General features: G+C 39.9%; 1 pseudogene across 1 annotated transcript; it reads right to left on the reverse strand.

Annotated features, from left to right (window-relative positions):
* Positions 1 to 5,604: 5,604 nt before the first annotated feature.
* On the reverse strand, positions 5,605 to 6,556 carry LOC308095235 (26S proteasome regulatory subunit 7-like; annotated as a pseudogene). The gene has a single exon. The product of its transcript is annotated as a 26S proteasome regulatory subunit 7-like (transcript).
* Between the last annotated feature and the right edge of the window lie 9,090 nt (positions 6,557 to 15,646).

The following is a 15,646-nucleotide window of genomic DNA, read 5'->3' on the forward strand; positions in this document are numbered from 1 at the left end:
ACACACACACACACAGATAAAGCTCATATATGCAATTCTGTCATTGGCTTTCAGTGGAAGTGTAATGCAACTTGACAGAATTCATTTGGTTTTCGAGAAGGTGAAGGAAAAGAAGAAAACTATAGGAAAAATAAGAAGTAAGCAAAAGCCCATGGAGGCAATTAGCCATGGTGATGAACATGGTGGTGCCTGTGGCAGTGCCCTGGAGATGAACATGGGCAAACAGTGGTTAAACCTGTTTGCATGTCACAGGTTATACAGTACATGAGTGGAACTTTATATAGAAATAAAAATGATAAACTTTCAGCCAAGCTGACATTCCATACTGATGTAGTTCACACAGAGGTTCCTTCAGTAAATTATTCAAGATTTTCTGGTGAAATGCATTATTATAGTTGTTATCTTGAATATTTATTGATGTTGAACGTTTGCTTATGAGAATATAACTCACACTGCACTGACTGCAGTCTCTGTGCTTGTATTGGCAACAATCCATTCCTGTAATTAGCTCGTTTTCTTTCAAGCCAAATCTTTGGTTAGTCAAGGACAAAACAGGAGGAGCCCTGAAGGAGCGTGATGCTCATTTGGCCTTCACCGTGACTTTAACTCGCTCCTTCCTTTTTGCCTCCAAACTGCACTTTCAATCCCTTCTACCCCAATCTCCCATCCACTTTAAGGCATTTGCTGGGCACTAAACACGGGCCAGCTTGATTAAATGAACCAGAACTAACATGTTTCCTGCATCTTTGGCAAGGTCCTCCGTGCTGTAAGCTCACTGACCTGGAAGTGGCCTGTAGGTGTGGTGAGTCAGGTACAAGTGTTCATCAGGGCAAAAACCTTGCTGTCCCCGCAAGGAGATCGAGCTCACGCCCTCACCCTCGCCCAGCAAAGCAAGTCAGAGGACTGCTAGTCCTATAACTGCATGGGGGGCACTTGAATTAGCACAAACAAACAGCTATTGTCGATGCTCCCCCACATGCTACTCCTCCTCAAATTAAGACCCTACTCTTTCTCTTCTTCCTCTCATCGTTATTTGTCTGCCTGTGGGAAATTGAATGGCCCTATGCATGTAATCGCTTTAATGAAGGCGTGTTTAATCACCAAATCCCCCGTCTGCAGCTCCCAGATAGTGCCAAGGAGCCTTGTAGCAATGAGAGACCTTTAGCACAAGACGGGAAGATTTCTAGGGCCAAATGAGCGTGGCAGGAAAAGACAGTCGGACCCAACTGTCCCCTGGGGGTGACATAACGCATATGGAGCTGTCCGTGCCGTTTTCCCTCCATCTTCATGCACAGGAAAATCCTCAGTGTTGATTTAACTCTGGAGTGTAAAAATTGGTCTATTCGGTCTATTTTTACACTCAGAGTTTTACTGTGTGAATGCTTAAACTCTCTGTCATTTTGCCAATCTGTAAAAAAGGCAAATGGCAGGAAGTGTAGGATTTAATTAGATCTAATCTGATTTTACATGCTCATTTGGTTTATTAATTGAGTTAGCTTATTGCTGCCTTTGTTAGATCCCTTTGAAGATGCTGAATTCTGAGGGTTAGAATTGATTTACAAGCATAATTATGGCGATTTATGTTTTGGTGGTTTGATGGTTTTGTTTCCGTTATCTTGAGCTACACAAGTCTTGTCTATTAAGTAAAGAGGCCATGTGAATTATTAAATGTATTTGATGATGAGAAGAAGGTGTTTATATTGCTTTCTCAAGTCATAGACATGGCTTTTCTTCATGGTACTGTACAAAGGGCTCACGAAAGACTGGGTAAACAAAGCAAGGCCAAGAGATACAAAAATTGAGGAAAGACATTGCTGTGCATAATAGCATTACCACAACAGAGAACAAATGAGAAGAAATAACATGAGCTTTAATACTCATATGGTTGGATTATGAGAATGAATGAATGAATGGTGTCAGGTCACTGAGTGATATACCAAAATGGGGAGGATTGCAGTCCAGTGAGAGGTGAGTAAGAAACCAATTTCAACCTTCCCTCCACACACCCAAACACAGACTAGTGCTACAACATAGGAAGGTCAGTCTGATCAAAATACTGTATAATAATGCTGTGTATATTTAAACAAATTTCTGTCATTTGTCTACCTTAGGTTTTATTAACACACAATATATTTGTTTGTCATTGTATAACTCTGGACATTTTTATGGATTTGTTAATTTTTACATGGATTTACATATAATTGATTAAGCCTCTATTGTGTTCATCTTTGTTCATTTTTGTTACCTATACCTAGAGTTGTGTTAAGTTTGTTGGAAACCAATATCTTGATTATTTACAGAGTTTACATAAGAGCCCTTCAGGGATGAGGGAGGATGTTCAGGATGAGTGTGTGCTTGATTTCTCTGTCTGTTGCTGGCAGAAGAACTCCTCTTCCTCTTTTTAAGGAAATAAGAGAAGTGAATGTGAGGTGGTAGGAGGCCAGGGTGTGGAGCATTTAGGTATGGCACATTTTCATTTCCCCAAATGGTTGCTGGAATGCAAGACTGCAATGTGGCAACAGCAGACATAAAGAATTTCAAACACCAAACCAGGTTTTATATAGGACTTAAAATACATGATTAGTAATGGTCTACTACTGAATTAGCAAAAAGTAACAGTAGGTTATATCTGTATACCTCAAATTATTGGAGGTCTGCCTACATAATAGAGTGTTTAATTGGTAATGATGCCAAATTTAATGACAGATAATGTTTTACTATATATACTTCTTCCATATTCAGATAAATCAAGACAGTTAATGTCTCATTTATATATTTTTTTATATATTCATTATAGAGCCTCATCAAATACTTTTTGGGTAAACAGAGAGAGGGATTTTTGAAAATAGACTCAAGCCAGGCCAATGGCATATTTTGAGTCACTATATCTAACACACACGTCTCACATGTCTCGCACGCAAGCAAAAACGCGCGCGCACACACACACACACACACACACACACACACACACACACACACACACACACACACACACACACACACACACACACACACACACACACACACACACACAAATAAATAGGACATGGAATGGTGTGCACACAGGAGCGTCAAGTAGAACTATTCTCCATCAAAAGATTGCCACACATCTTTGCTTCTATCTTATCAATAGTAACAGTCTTCATGGAACAGTGGCTTTTACAGCTACAAATTACCTGCACATTTTGTATTTATTATAATAAATGTTTTATGTATTCTTTATAAATGTATTTCTTTAGTGTCAAAATTAGGAAAAACTTCAAATGGGTATTGATCTGTGAGAAAGAGGCCTTGTTTTTAGATGAAGACAAATGGTTGTATTAATCACGGTAGCTGATAAATGACTTGGTTTAGGCTATATGTCCTCTATGTGTAACACTTGAAGCTGTGGTAGTGGTTTGAGGTTACTTTCTCACCACAGTCAACACATCTTCCCAGCAGGTAATTTGAATAAGAGATGGTTACTACCATGTTTATTCTTTACAGTAATTACTGGAGCTACCACTATCGATTACATTACTTATACAACGTGCTTGATTATGTGTCTACTCTGCTGTATACCGGTGTGCTTTTTGCGTGTTTGCATGCATGCTTTTCATTCTCTGCTTGTGTGCAACTTGTGTGTATGCATGTGTATGAGGCTGAGGGCATCTGTGTGATGAGAAATGTTTGTTGGGGAGAGGCAACCAACCGACTACAGAGAAAGAACTGTCTGCCAAGCGTGGTTACCGTAGATATCGATAGTGTGATTTCTGCTGAAACTGTGTGGGCGAGGGAGATGCATTCTGATGCACTGTGACGCCTTTGATGATCATTAACACTCAGCACTTCTGGTCCTGTTTGCTTCCTGGAAATAAAGCAGAGATAGAGGAGTGGACAGCTTGTCGCAGCTGCCTGCGAACACATTTCACCATCTTTCCACAACCACATACTGAAAAGTTTTGCGCGGAAGGGTGGAACAATTATTGAAAGATATGAAGGGAGGACAATTTGTGATTTTTTTTCAGCAACTGCCATCTGATGAAAATGGGAACAAGTTTTCATATTGCAAAAATATGTGTTTCCTTGCATTAAAGGGATAGTTCACCCCCAAAATGACTTTTTTTATATCGATTACACACCCAATGGAGACTTGAATTCATGGAGATTCATGGAGATTCAAAATCGTTGTCACTTCAAAGAGGGATAGGTCATATTAAATACATTGAACAATATTGAGACAGTAATCTATCAGAGTGAAGACACATGATGTGGTTATCATTAATTGAGAATTGACTGTATCTGATGGCGTACTAAGTTAATCTGTTTATTAGTCATGTTCGTGTTCATCATTTCTCTCACATGAACAGCATCTAGAGGTCTGTCTGTTGCAGATTAGATTAGATTAGGTGTCCTTTATTATCCACAAGGGAAATAGTTTTGCTCGGGTCAATACATTCAAGACAAGACAATAAAAAAATATAGACCACAATTAAAACACCCAGCAACCAACAATAAAGACAAGAAGTACTTCAATTCTATAAAAGGTATGCCTAATTCTGAATTTAAACGGTCTTTAAAAGAAAGCAACCAATATCAAGATCACACTAGCTAAGTGGTTACCAGAAGTGGTTTGCTCATCAGGGGTTTTCTCATGCCAAGACAAAGACTCACAAAAGTGACCATGTTAATTCCAAGAACTTTAAAATGAGATATTAGAAATTGAAGACTGGATGCTGAAGATTACCCTGTGGCATATCACCAAGTCATTTGTTATTTTTGCCCTCTTGCTTAAAAGTAGGAAAATATAACACTTATGCAATATCACAATATTAAAACATCCAAAATCCCAGACGATATCTAGTCCCAAATCATGATTGATATACTGTAGCCTAACATCGATTTATTGCCCATCCTTAAACCCTCCTAGCCCATCATGGTAAGACTTTGTATTAAGGTTGGGTCTATAATTAATTATAACCACATTTATAATGCATTATAATGCACTTATAAGGCATTATAACACTTGTTATAAATGTTTATAATTATGGATAACAACTTTTAACAAGGTTTATGAAGTATTATAACTTATAATAATAAAATATATAAGTGCTGGTCATAATGCATTAAAAAACTCTTAACTACCAGGTAACACTTTACTTAAAGGTCCGGTCTATAATGCATTATAATCACTTTTATAATCACACTTATAATGCTTCATAACACTCGTTATAAATGTTTATAATTATGCATAACAACTTTATAACTAGCTAAGTTAAGGTAGTTATAATGTGATGTTCGACTGAGCTCATTATGAGTGAGAGAGAGAAAGAGAGAGAGAGAGAGAGAGAGAGAGAGAGAGAGAGAGAGAGAGAGAGAGAGAGAGAGAGAGAGAGAGAGAGAGAGAGAGAGAGAGAGAGAGCGAGAGAGAGAGAGAGAGAGAGAGAGAGAGAGAGTGATTTTGAGTGAAATTAAGTAATGACTGTTAACGGCTTGAGATCATTTGTTGCGCATCGGTGTCTTGCACCAAAATAGCCAAACTACAAGCTCACAACAATCATACGTCATAGATTCGTCACGGGCGACAGGTGCATAGGGTTTAGTTTATATTTTCTAGTCTAGTTTTCACATATATTTTTTAAATATGTAATTATAATTAGTAGGCTGGATCTCTTTAGAGAGCCCAGTTCTATCCAGACAGCCAGGTCTGACGAGGGCTGGGTCGAGGGGGTCAGGTCTATTGGTCGCCATCAGCACCTTGATGTTGCCACGTGGGTCAAAGCCATCCAGCTGGTTGATTAGCTCCAGCTCCATGGTCCTCTGGACCACGTTATCCCAAACAGCACCATTGTCAAAACGGGCACCTCCAATAGTATAAATTTCATCAAAGAAGATGAGGTAAGCCTTCTTGGTCCTGGCCATTTCAAAGAGCTTTCGCACCATTCTGGCTCCCTCTCCCACATGCTTCTGTTCTGGACCGGCTCTGAAGCGTTAACTCAGGTGTCAGTGCGGTTGGCTCAGGCACATAGGGTCTTCCCTGTGCCAGGGGGTCCGAAGAGCAGCACACCTTTAGGAGACAGGCCCAGTTTCACAATCTCAGGATGTAGCAAAGGAGTTTAGACTACCTCTCTGAGTTTCTCAATCTGTTCTTTACATCCACCCACATCATTGTATGTCACATCAGGCTTTTTGTCCACCTGCATCATTGTTACAGTTGGGTCAATCTTAGGAGGCAGGGAAATGTGGATCTGGTACTTATTTCTGTCAACGCCAACTCTCATGCCTTATTCCTCAATGTCATTTGGTGCGACCTGGTCACTCAGGCTTACCACAAACTTGCCAAACTGTCTAACACTGATCATTTACTTTGCATCCTCTGGGTTGATTATCATTGTGCATCTTGTCACGTGCAGTGGCTTCTCACTCTGTCAGATAGCAGATCCCATAGTGCTGAAGGAGACAGGCCCGTCTCTGATTCCTTGATGTAGCTGCTTTGGTGCTTCTCCACAGAATTACACAACAGGCGTTCAAGAGAGAGGAAAGGCCATGGGGTTACCAAAAGTAGGGTAGTGTTCATCCTTCAGGGAGCATGAAGGTGCACAGAAAGTTCCATGGCAATCCAGCCGGTAGTTTTGAGATATCTTCTTTGGGACCAAAGTATTGGACTTGCGGATGGACTCGGACCGACTGGAAGACCAACATTTCCATCCATAGAGTCCCACTACAGCATTGTTTAAAAATAAGTGATCCATGAAAAACTTCTAGCTAGTTATCTAGCTACCTATGTTAGCTTCATAAACAGTCAACTTCATGAGTCTGACAGTCCCTCACAAACAGTCATTACCATGACTTACTGTAATCTGTCACCTGTATATTTTGCCCCCACATAAACATGAAAACATGACACATGTGTTGCAATTGCATGTGTACACACATGCATGCATTCACTTGACTTTATTTAATTTAGTTTTTGCATGTTTTCGCAGTCTCTAAACTCAGTGCTCTTTCCCCTTAGATTCCCCTGAGAGAAAAAGGGACAGAGAGAGACAGAGGGGAAATATGCAGAGTAATATGTGGTCACAAGAGGGTTTCTTGAGTAGTGTTATCTTTACGGTATAACAAGAAAAGGCTACATCCTAAATTGATCTTTATTATAGATAGATTGACATGTCACTTCTGGGAAAGGTTTCTAAAAAAAGTAACGTGGTTCATCTGAGTCGGGTGTGAATTATGCAGATATGTAGGTAACGGTCTGCACGTATTAGTATTGAGCAGACAGTAGCAGAGACAGGCGTAGCCCAACCACCTAGTACACACAAAGGGGGAGAGGCATCGTAATACTTTCATTAATACCCTTTGGAATGAAACTAGTCCAGTAATAAGAAGAGAGAAAGATGGTTAGCTTTCAGTCAGGTAACCACAGCCAACTCAATTCTGTCCAGCAATGAAACGGTTAAACTGTACTCTTGCTTTTTTTCCCTTCCACCCAGCTGTCTACTATTACTGTTGGTGTCTGGTACCCAGAAATGAGGTGGAGTGTGTTATCATTCAATCAGATGGTTATAACAATACTCATAATCACACAATACGTGTGATTATGGCCTTAACTTGGTGGTGTTGTTGTTGTTGTTTTTTGTATTTGATGGTGGGTAAGAGAGGCCGTTTGGGTTGTATATTTAAAGGTGCTGTAAGTGATATTGTTTGGTTAAAACAAAAACTTTGTTGAAAAGTTACAGCTCTATATTCTGGTACTAGTCATTGCTACAGTATAGAGTGTTTGTTCAGTAACAGGGGTCTCCCCACCTCTGCAGCTGTTTAACAAACAGATTTTTTTTTAAGGTGGGTCACCAATTTCATCAGGAAAGAGAACCCATTTATCAGCTTAAATTTTATATTGTTCCAATTAAAAAAAAATCTGATCCGTTTTTTATTTTGTTTGTTATTTTCATCAGTTCCAATTTCACTTGTTTATTCCGTATCCTGTATGAGTTCTCTCTCCTGCTATGAGTGAGTAGAGTTGAATTTTGATGTCTATACTGTAATACTTGGTTGTTGTTTTTATCATAATTGTATGCTGTAATGTTATGTTTTTATGTGGACTTGACTCTTGGAAGATTAGCCGATGGGCTGAAAGAGATCCAAATAGAATCAAAATCAAGAGAGCAACACTTGACCCTATATATATATATAGGCCTATACACACACACACACACACACACACACACACACACACACACACACACACACACACACACACACACACACACACACACACACACACACACACACACACACACACACACACACACACACACACACACACACACACACACACACACACACACAGTATACTCTATGTATGTATTGATGTATTGATTGATTGGTTGATTGATTGATTGCCTGGATGGCAGATAGACAGACAGACAGTCAGATAGACTAATCTAATAATACCTGTATGAGCAGCTCTCATTATAGTACCGTCACTGAGACTGTCATCCACATGGCTGTCATTCATAATAGATAGAAACCCGCTGAGTTACTAACCTCATTTCCTGTGCCAAATACAGCAGGAAATGCTTTATTTCCTGTAGTGAACGTGTGTGTGTGTGTGTGTGTGTGTGTGTGTGTGTGTGTGTGTGTGTGTGTGTGTGTGTGTGTGTGTGTGTGTGTGTGTGTGCGTGTGCGCGTGTGCGTGTGCGTGTGCGTGTGCGTGTGTGTGTGTGTAAATCATCACACACATACGCACATGCATGTATGTGTGTTGGCGTGCATGTTGCTGAGAGAAGACAAAGGAAGTGTGTGTTGGTCAGAATATTCATAACCGCATATAAGCCATGTCAAGTCAACGTGATACTTTTGTTGATACCATACTTTTCAATTGAGTCGTCTGAGATTATTTTCAAATGGTAGCTAGCTTATTTTCAAGGAACAACTATTGACCTGAGAATTAGATTACCACAGACATGTAGAGTGTTATTAACAAATTGAAAGTCACAGAAGGGAACAGAATGTTACCCATCAAGCAGCAACCGATATTGCTGTCAAGGTCCCTAAATGACGTCAATGCATTTCTTACGTGTTGGGTCATGTGTAAATCAGGTTGGCATATTGAAGAGGGCCTCAAATATGTTGTAAACCCGTCACTCTAAGGCCTCCTTTCCTCTCAATTATTGTCTGTCTTGATCTCTGTCTGTATCTCTGTCCTTTCTCATTCTCATTATGAGCAAAAGAGATTCACTTTCAAGCCAACATGCTTGCACTAAAATGTGTAACAGACGATGTTAAAATAGCACTATATACAGCCCACTTGTGGTGCCGTTATAGTAATGAAAAAATGAAAAAACCTCAGGTGGCATATAGTGATGTATTTCGAATATTGTTGAAACTAGTCCAAGATGGACTAGTGCAACTGAAATGTTTGTGACCAGTAATGTAACCACTTTTCATACTGTATTGAGGAATTTTATGTATAGATTTATGCGTTATGTGACTGATGGAGTCAAAGAATGTGTTAATTATGGCCGTAACAAGGATCACACAGATAAGAGTGATACCTCATACTTCTGGTAACACTGGAGGCAACGTTTATCTGTTTTTAATTGATCTGGGTTTATGGAGTGAAATCAGTCTGGTACTCAGGCTATCTCTGTGTTGTTGTTGTCTGTTTTGTATCTGTTTTTATATAGACCTATTGTGTCTGAAAATAAAGTGTATCCATTACATTTTTATCACCAACTTCCTCCATTTGACGAACTCTCAGAAACTTGAATGCAGCATTTTTTGCTGAAAGAATTGCAGTCTCTGTGTAGAAATCCATGAACACTTTATCTCCAGTAAAGGCTTGATTATACTTAGTTGAGTGTAGTGCCCAGCACGCGTTGTGAGCTTGTAGATCGACTATTTGGGGTATTTTCGCCAAAAGTGCCCTTTTAGAAATGTCAGCCCCTGCCCGGCTAACATTCTCTGCACGTCCCTGGCAATGTCTCTGTGCCAACCTATCTGCCCTCAATATCCCGTCTCTCATTATGCCGTCTAAATAACGCATGAAATATTAAAAAACAAATAAAAATAGTGAAGTTATATCTGCTCCTGTTAATTCATGCCCTTCAGAGATCTGTATCATTAACATGTTTTAACTATTTTGTGAGGTCATGTAATAACTATTATAATAATAACCAATAATACTAGAGGGAGCGACAACGATCTGGTACCTCCCATCTATAAAACAAACATGGGAAAATTGTCATTCTACTACTCTGCCACCAAAATGTAGAATGCCCTGACACCGTCCCTTAAAACATGTGGATCACTGGATTCTTTCAAAAACAGGCCTGAAAATCCATCTATCAGGAGACTATAATGGAAAATATTAATATCCAGTCAGGGTGAAGTGTTGATCATTTATTAGGAGGATTCAGGCAGAGTAACAGCATACAGATCATAAGGAACAGACCTCCTGGCCTGTTCCAGCAGCCCCTCGGGCCACAAGACCTCTTGAGCACCAATCTCAGACCGTTCTTATATAGTGTCCAGTCTGTCCACTCTAACAGAGATAAATGGTCTTACAAGGTACAGTATGTACTAAAGATAAGAGCGACACACAAATAGCTACACAAAGAACAGATTTGCTGACAGAGTGAGAGTAAGCGTGGAGGAGTCAGCTCAGCTGTTAGATTGACAGTTGTTGTAGTTGAGTTAGAATTAGCACATTTATGTAAAAGCTTGCTGACTAGACCTTCAATGCAATTGAATGGAAGGCCAACAAATACACAATACATATACTTGGCAATCTATACATTTCCTCCACCACAAATCCACAAGGGGAGGTGAACTCAGTTTTCCCATAGAAAGGAGGTGACAATCACTGCCATAGGTGTCATTCACTGCCAGCACTTTCCCCTTTTTCTCCTTTGTACATATAGTGTTTTATATTTGTTGATGATATGTATTTTTGTGTTATTTTTATGATATGTTGATTGATTGAATACGTAGGACCACAATGCAAACAAGTCCACAGGACTTTTTTGTGTTATCCTTTTAGTCTAGATGTCTGACTGTACCTCGGTGCTGTTTACATTTCTGACTGATAAAATATTCAATCAATCGATCGATCGATCGACGAATCAATCAATCAATCAATCAATCAATCAATCAATCAATCAATCAATCAATCAATCAATCAATCAATCAATCAATCAATCAATCAATATACAATTTTGTCCTCTTACTACTGTGGCTGTTCTTTATTATTCCTTGTCATTGCTCATTATTGCTGTTATTATAAATTCCTTATTTGCTATTATTTTACTATTGCTGCTACAAAGTTGAGTTGAGGAACCAAAAACATTCTTTTTCACAATAAAACAATCTTTGATCTTAAAATATTTAATATAACCTGGTTAAAGGAACTAATATTTTTAGGTTTGGACCACACCCTTCTTGCCCAGTAATGCTTCCAATAATGTTTTTACCCCAAAGCAAAAAAACGAACGCCAATTAAAAAGTAATGGGGATTTGAAGAATGATTTTGATAATGCACACACTGGGATGAGGGAATGTAGTAAGTGTTTGTGAGTATGAATATGAGCATCTTGGAATAGCTTTGGTGACGCATGCATTTGCTCCCTTATGACAGCCAATCAGCCCTGTTTCACATCCCCACTCTTTGCTACAACTTTCAGCCATCTGTCCTCTCCTCTCCTCTCCTCTCCTCTCCTCTCCTCTCCTCTCCTCTCCTCTCCTCTCCTTCTCCTCCCTAAATTCTCTCCTTAAGTCTCCTTACTTGCTGTCTCATCATTTCCGTAACCTCTCATTCTCCTTGTCTGAGCTTGCATTGAAGGACTCGCAGAACATTTTCTCCTCTTTCTCTCTATGGAAAATATGAGGATCTGTTACGGCTAGACTGTCTGACAGTCTGATTGATTGGAAATATTTCCAGCGATCATTTATGTATGTTTAAGACTAAGGGAAACTATTGTGTACTAGAAGAAATGACTTGCGGCTGAGGTTGTGGTCCAAACCATCAGTGTTTATAGTGTGAGCTGAATTGGTGCAAGGAAAGAAAATGTTCCTAGGCCTAATGTATTTCAGCTAAACAAGTTTTTAGAGAAGAATGCAACGCAGATTGCAGCTGCCTGTTTGTTTACAATATCACTCTTAGCAACGGCACTTTATAGCCAAGCAAGACTTATTATTTAACAGATTTTATGGGCAGTAAAATGAAATGTGGGAGTGATGACATCATATCGTTTGTGATTAAGGGTTAGCCATGCTTTTACATGATGATGGGGGGCGGTCGGTGGGTGGGTGGGTGGGTGGGTGGTTACCTCCCCTGGCACACTGACTGGAAACTTTAGCCCAGATCAGTCTTCGTCCAACTGTACAAATGCTCATGTAAAAGGAAATCATCAGATCATATCTGACTGTTCATTTAACAATTTGCAATGTGGTCATCATGGTTCTTTTTCAAGGATCACAATGGATTTTTTTTGTGTTTTTATCCTTTTGACAGATATGTCAGTCAATCAATACATGTGGTATGGTTCAGGGTATATTGATACTAGATATTTAGCCTGCATGATAGATACAAAATGTTCACTTTCAACCTGGCATCAATAGTTTTTTTGTTTGTTTTTAAATAACGAAAATACCTGATCAAAACGCTTATGATGCATAATGTAGGGCTGGTGGTTAAACAAATAGCTTTCAGCTTTCAACGCATCGTGATGCAACATTGTCTGAGTTTGTAGATAAGCTAATTTGCTATCTTTGAAATGGAGCTGAAGTGGTTAATCATCCCTTCGGGGCATCCTACTAATCCTACTAATTCCCAGCAAGTTCATGACAATCCGGCCATCCGTTCCTTATGATGCTACAGAGTTTTATTCCAAATTCCAATATGTATTGTATTGTATTTGTATGTATTACTGATGAATTGAGTACAATGGACCACAAGGGAAACAAGCCCCCTTTTTTGTGTTATCCATTTAGCATAACCTCTGACTGTACTAGCTGTACTGTTAACAAACTTGTTAATAAACTATTCAATCAGTCGATCAATCCGAAGTTATTTTATTAACTGTGAGAACTTGACCTTGATTGTGATGTTGGATGTTTTGGGACCTTTGTTTTACCCACAAGATAATCATCTCTTACTAATAATTCCCTCCAAGTTTCATGAAAGATTGCCCATCCGTTCTCAAGTCATCTTTGCTAACAAACAGACAAATAAACAGACAGCAGGACTGAATGCATTGCCCTGTCATGCTTTGCTGTGAGCAGGGAAATGACACTAGTAACGTGATCCTTAAATCCTGCATAAGGACGGTCAGGGATGGACAATGATAGTGGTGTAAACCTTAAATTTATAATATTTCATATAGCCCTTGACTTCTTTGTTTCAGCCAGTTCATCATAATGTCACTGTCACATAAGTGTTTGTCTGACGGTGCTTGTTTCTCTTGATTCTTGGTCTTTATCAGATCTGAGACCTGACAAATTCATTCAAAAATGACACATCTCAATTTACATCAGTAGACATTAGACAATGAAAATACAATCAATATAAAACTGGGGCATACAATATTTTGCCTCTGAGTCCAGGCAGATATCATCTTAACACATGCACCCTAAATTTCTAAACACATCACAATTATCAAATCATGGTATGTAAGTTAAGGAGCTCAGAGGACTGCAACTAATAAAGATTGTTTGTTCTTGGCATTTTGGCAGCATACAGAGCTACAACTGCTGTGTACGTACGTGTGTGAGAGTTTGTGGTGTATGACTCGCTCTGACTCACTGCTGTCCCCCTGGGTGCTTGAGTGTGTGTGTGTGTGTGTGTGTGTGTGTGTGTGTGTGTGTGTGTGTGTGTGTGTGTGTGTGTGTGTGTGTGTGTGTGTGTGTGTGTGTGTGTGTGTGTGTGTGTGTGTGTGTGTGTGTGTGTGTGTGTGTGTGTGTGTGTGTGTGTGTGTGTGTAGGTGTGTGTGTAGGTGTGTGTGTAGGTGTGTGTGTAGGTGTGTGTGTTCTGTGGAACTGCTCAGACCTCATTCCCCAATGCATTATAGAGGAATTCAACTGTTTAATACAGAGCCATATTTTATTATATACGTATTATTACATCAATTATAAATTATATTACAAATATTCTACAATATATGTGTGTGTGTATACTTATGTGTAAACACACACAAATAATATATGTATCCTATATTAAAATTCCTGTGGGTTGGCCCATAGACGTCACAAATGTATGGAGAGGTGGGCGTCAGTGGCATCACAAACATACATCAATATGCCCATATATAGAGACTGGTGGACGATGGAGGACTTATGCACTTATGTCAGACACAACAGAAAATATTGACTAACAACACCAATTTGCTTATGTGGCCCCTGGGGGGCCCCTGATATGCCCATATATGCATATATAGGCATATTGCTCGGATCGGCAGTGTGACGTAGATGTGAGGGCTGCATAGCGGCCTGAACTCTAGCTGTGAGATCCGCATAGCGGCCCGAACCCCTAATATAACTTGCTGTGTGTATCGCTGAGGAGACTAGGGAGTGATGTGCCAAGAGGAGAGGATAGTCAGTTGGTTTGGTGGAGCTTTGCATCACGTTTGTCCCGCTGGGCCAATATAAGTGGTAGCGTGTACAATGGAACTCCATTACAACTCCAAAGATGGAGATCCCTGACAACGGGTACAACGGGTACTGCATAAACGGGTGGGGCACGCGTTCCCGAACAGGCCAGTGCCCGTTTATATGAATAACCCTCTGGTTGTAATATCTAACGTTATAATTACTTTGGTACCGCACTGTGTTCTCTAACAACGGGTACAGTGAGTACTCTGACAACAGGTATTGCATAACCGGATGGGGCATGCATTCCCAGCTTCAAGGTTCAAGGTTCAAGGTTGTGCTTTATTGTTACATCTTGTGTACAGGTACAGTACATAAGAGTAAAACTTATTTTTGTTCGGCTTCCTTCAGACTTGCATGGTTCCAAACTATAGCGTGGTCCCGAGTGGGTGTAGTATCAAAAAATCCACAAATCCCCATATTTGTCTGTCTGTCTCTGTGTCCCTTTAATGCCAAGATGGAGATCCCTGATGTCAGCAATATGATGTCATAGTACTGACGTGACGTCATAGACCTCAAGTACTATGATACCATTATCATAGTGTGTGTGTGTGTGTGTGTGTGTGGGGGGGGGGGGGTGTGCTCCCAGTGGACATCATTCCCTAGCATCACCCTAGTAAAACAATACCATAAAAACCTTCTTCTGGACTCACACTGCACTGCACTCATCAGAATAGAGTCCCAGTTCATTCATAACCAGAAAATGTGCTCCTCGGAGCACAGGTCTCCGCCAGGCGAGGTGGTAAGAGAAAGTACTGTTCTGATTAATCCTGTCTTACCTATTTATATTACATATTGTGATGTCACGTGAAGCTTGACCAATGTTAGCTGTGAGCGGACGGACACACACACGGACGGACAGAGGGTAAAACATACTCTCCACCATGCCTTCGGCCTGGCGGAGACAATAAATCTTCAATTGCAATAACATCTGTGACTCCTCTATGTCCAACTCAGACATGAAAGGACTAGAAGGGAGACTGGGAACCCAATGGTGTTAAATAAACCTATGACTCATTTGAAC

The sequence above is a fragment of the Gymnoscopelus braueri genome (assembly GCF_963280865.1).
Source record: "Gymnoscopelus braueri genome assembly, chromosome: 2".
NCBI lineage: Eukaryota > Metazoa > Chordata > Actinopteri > Myctophiformes > Myctophidae > Gymnoscopelus > Gymnoscopelus braueri.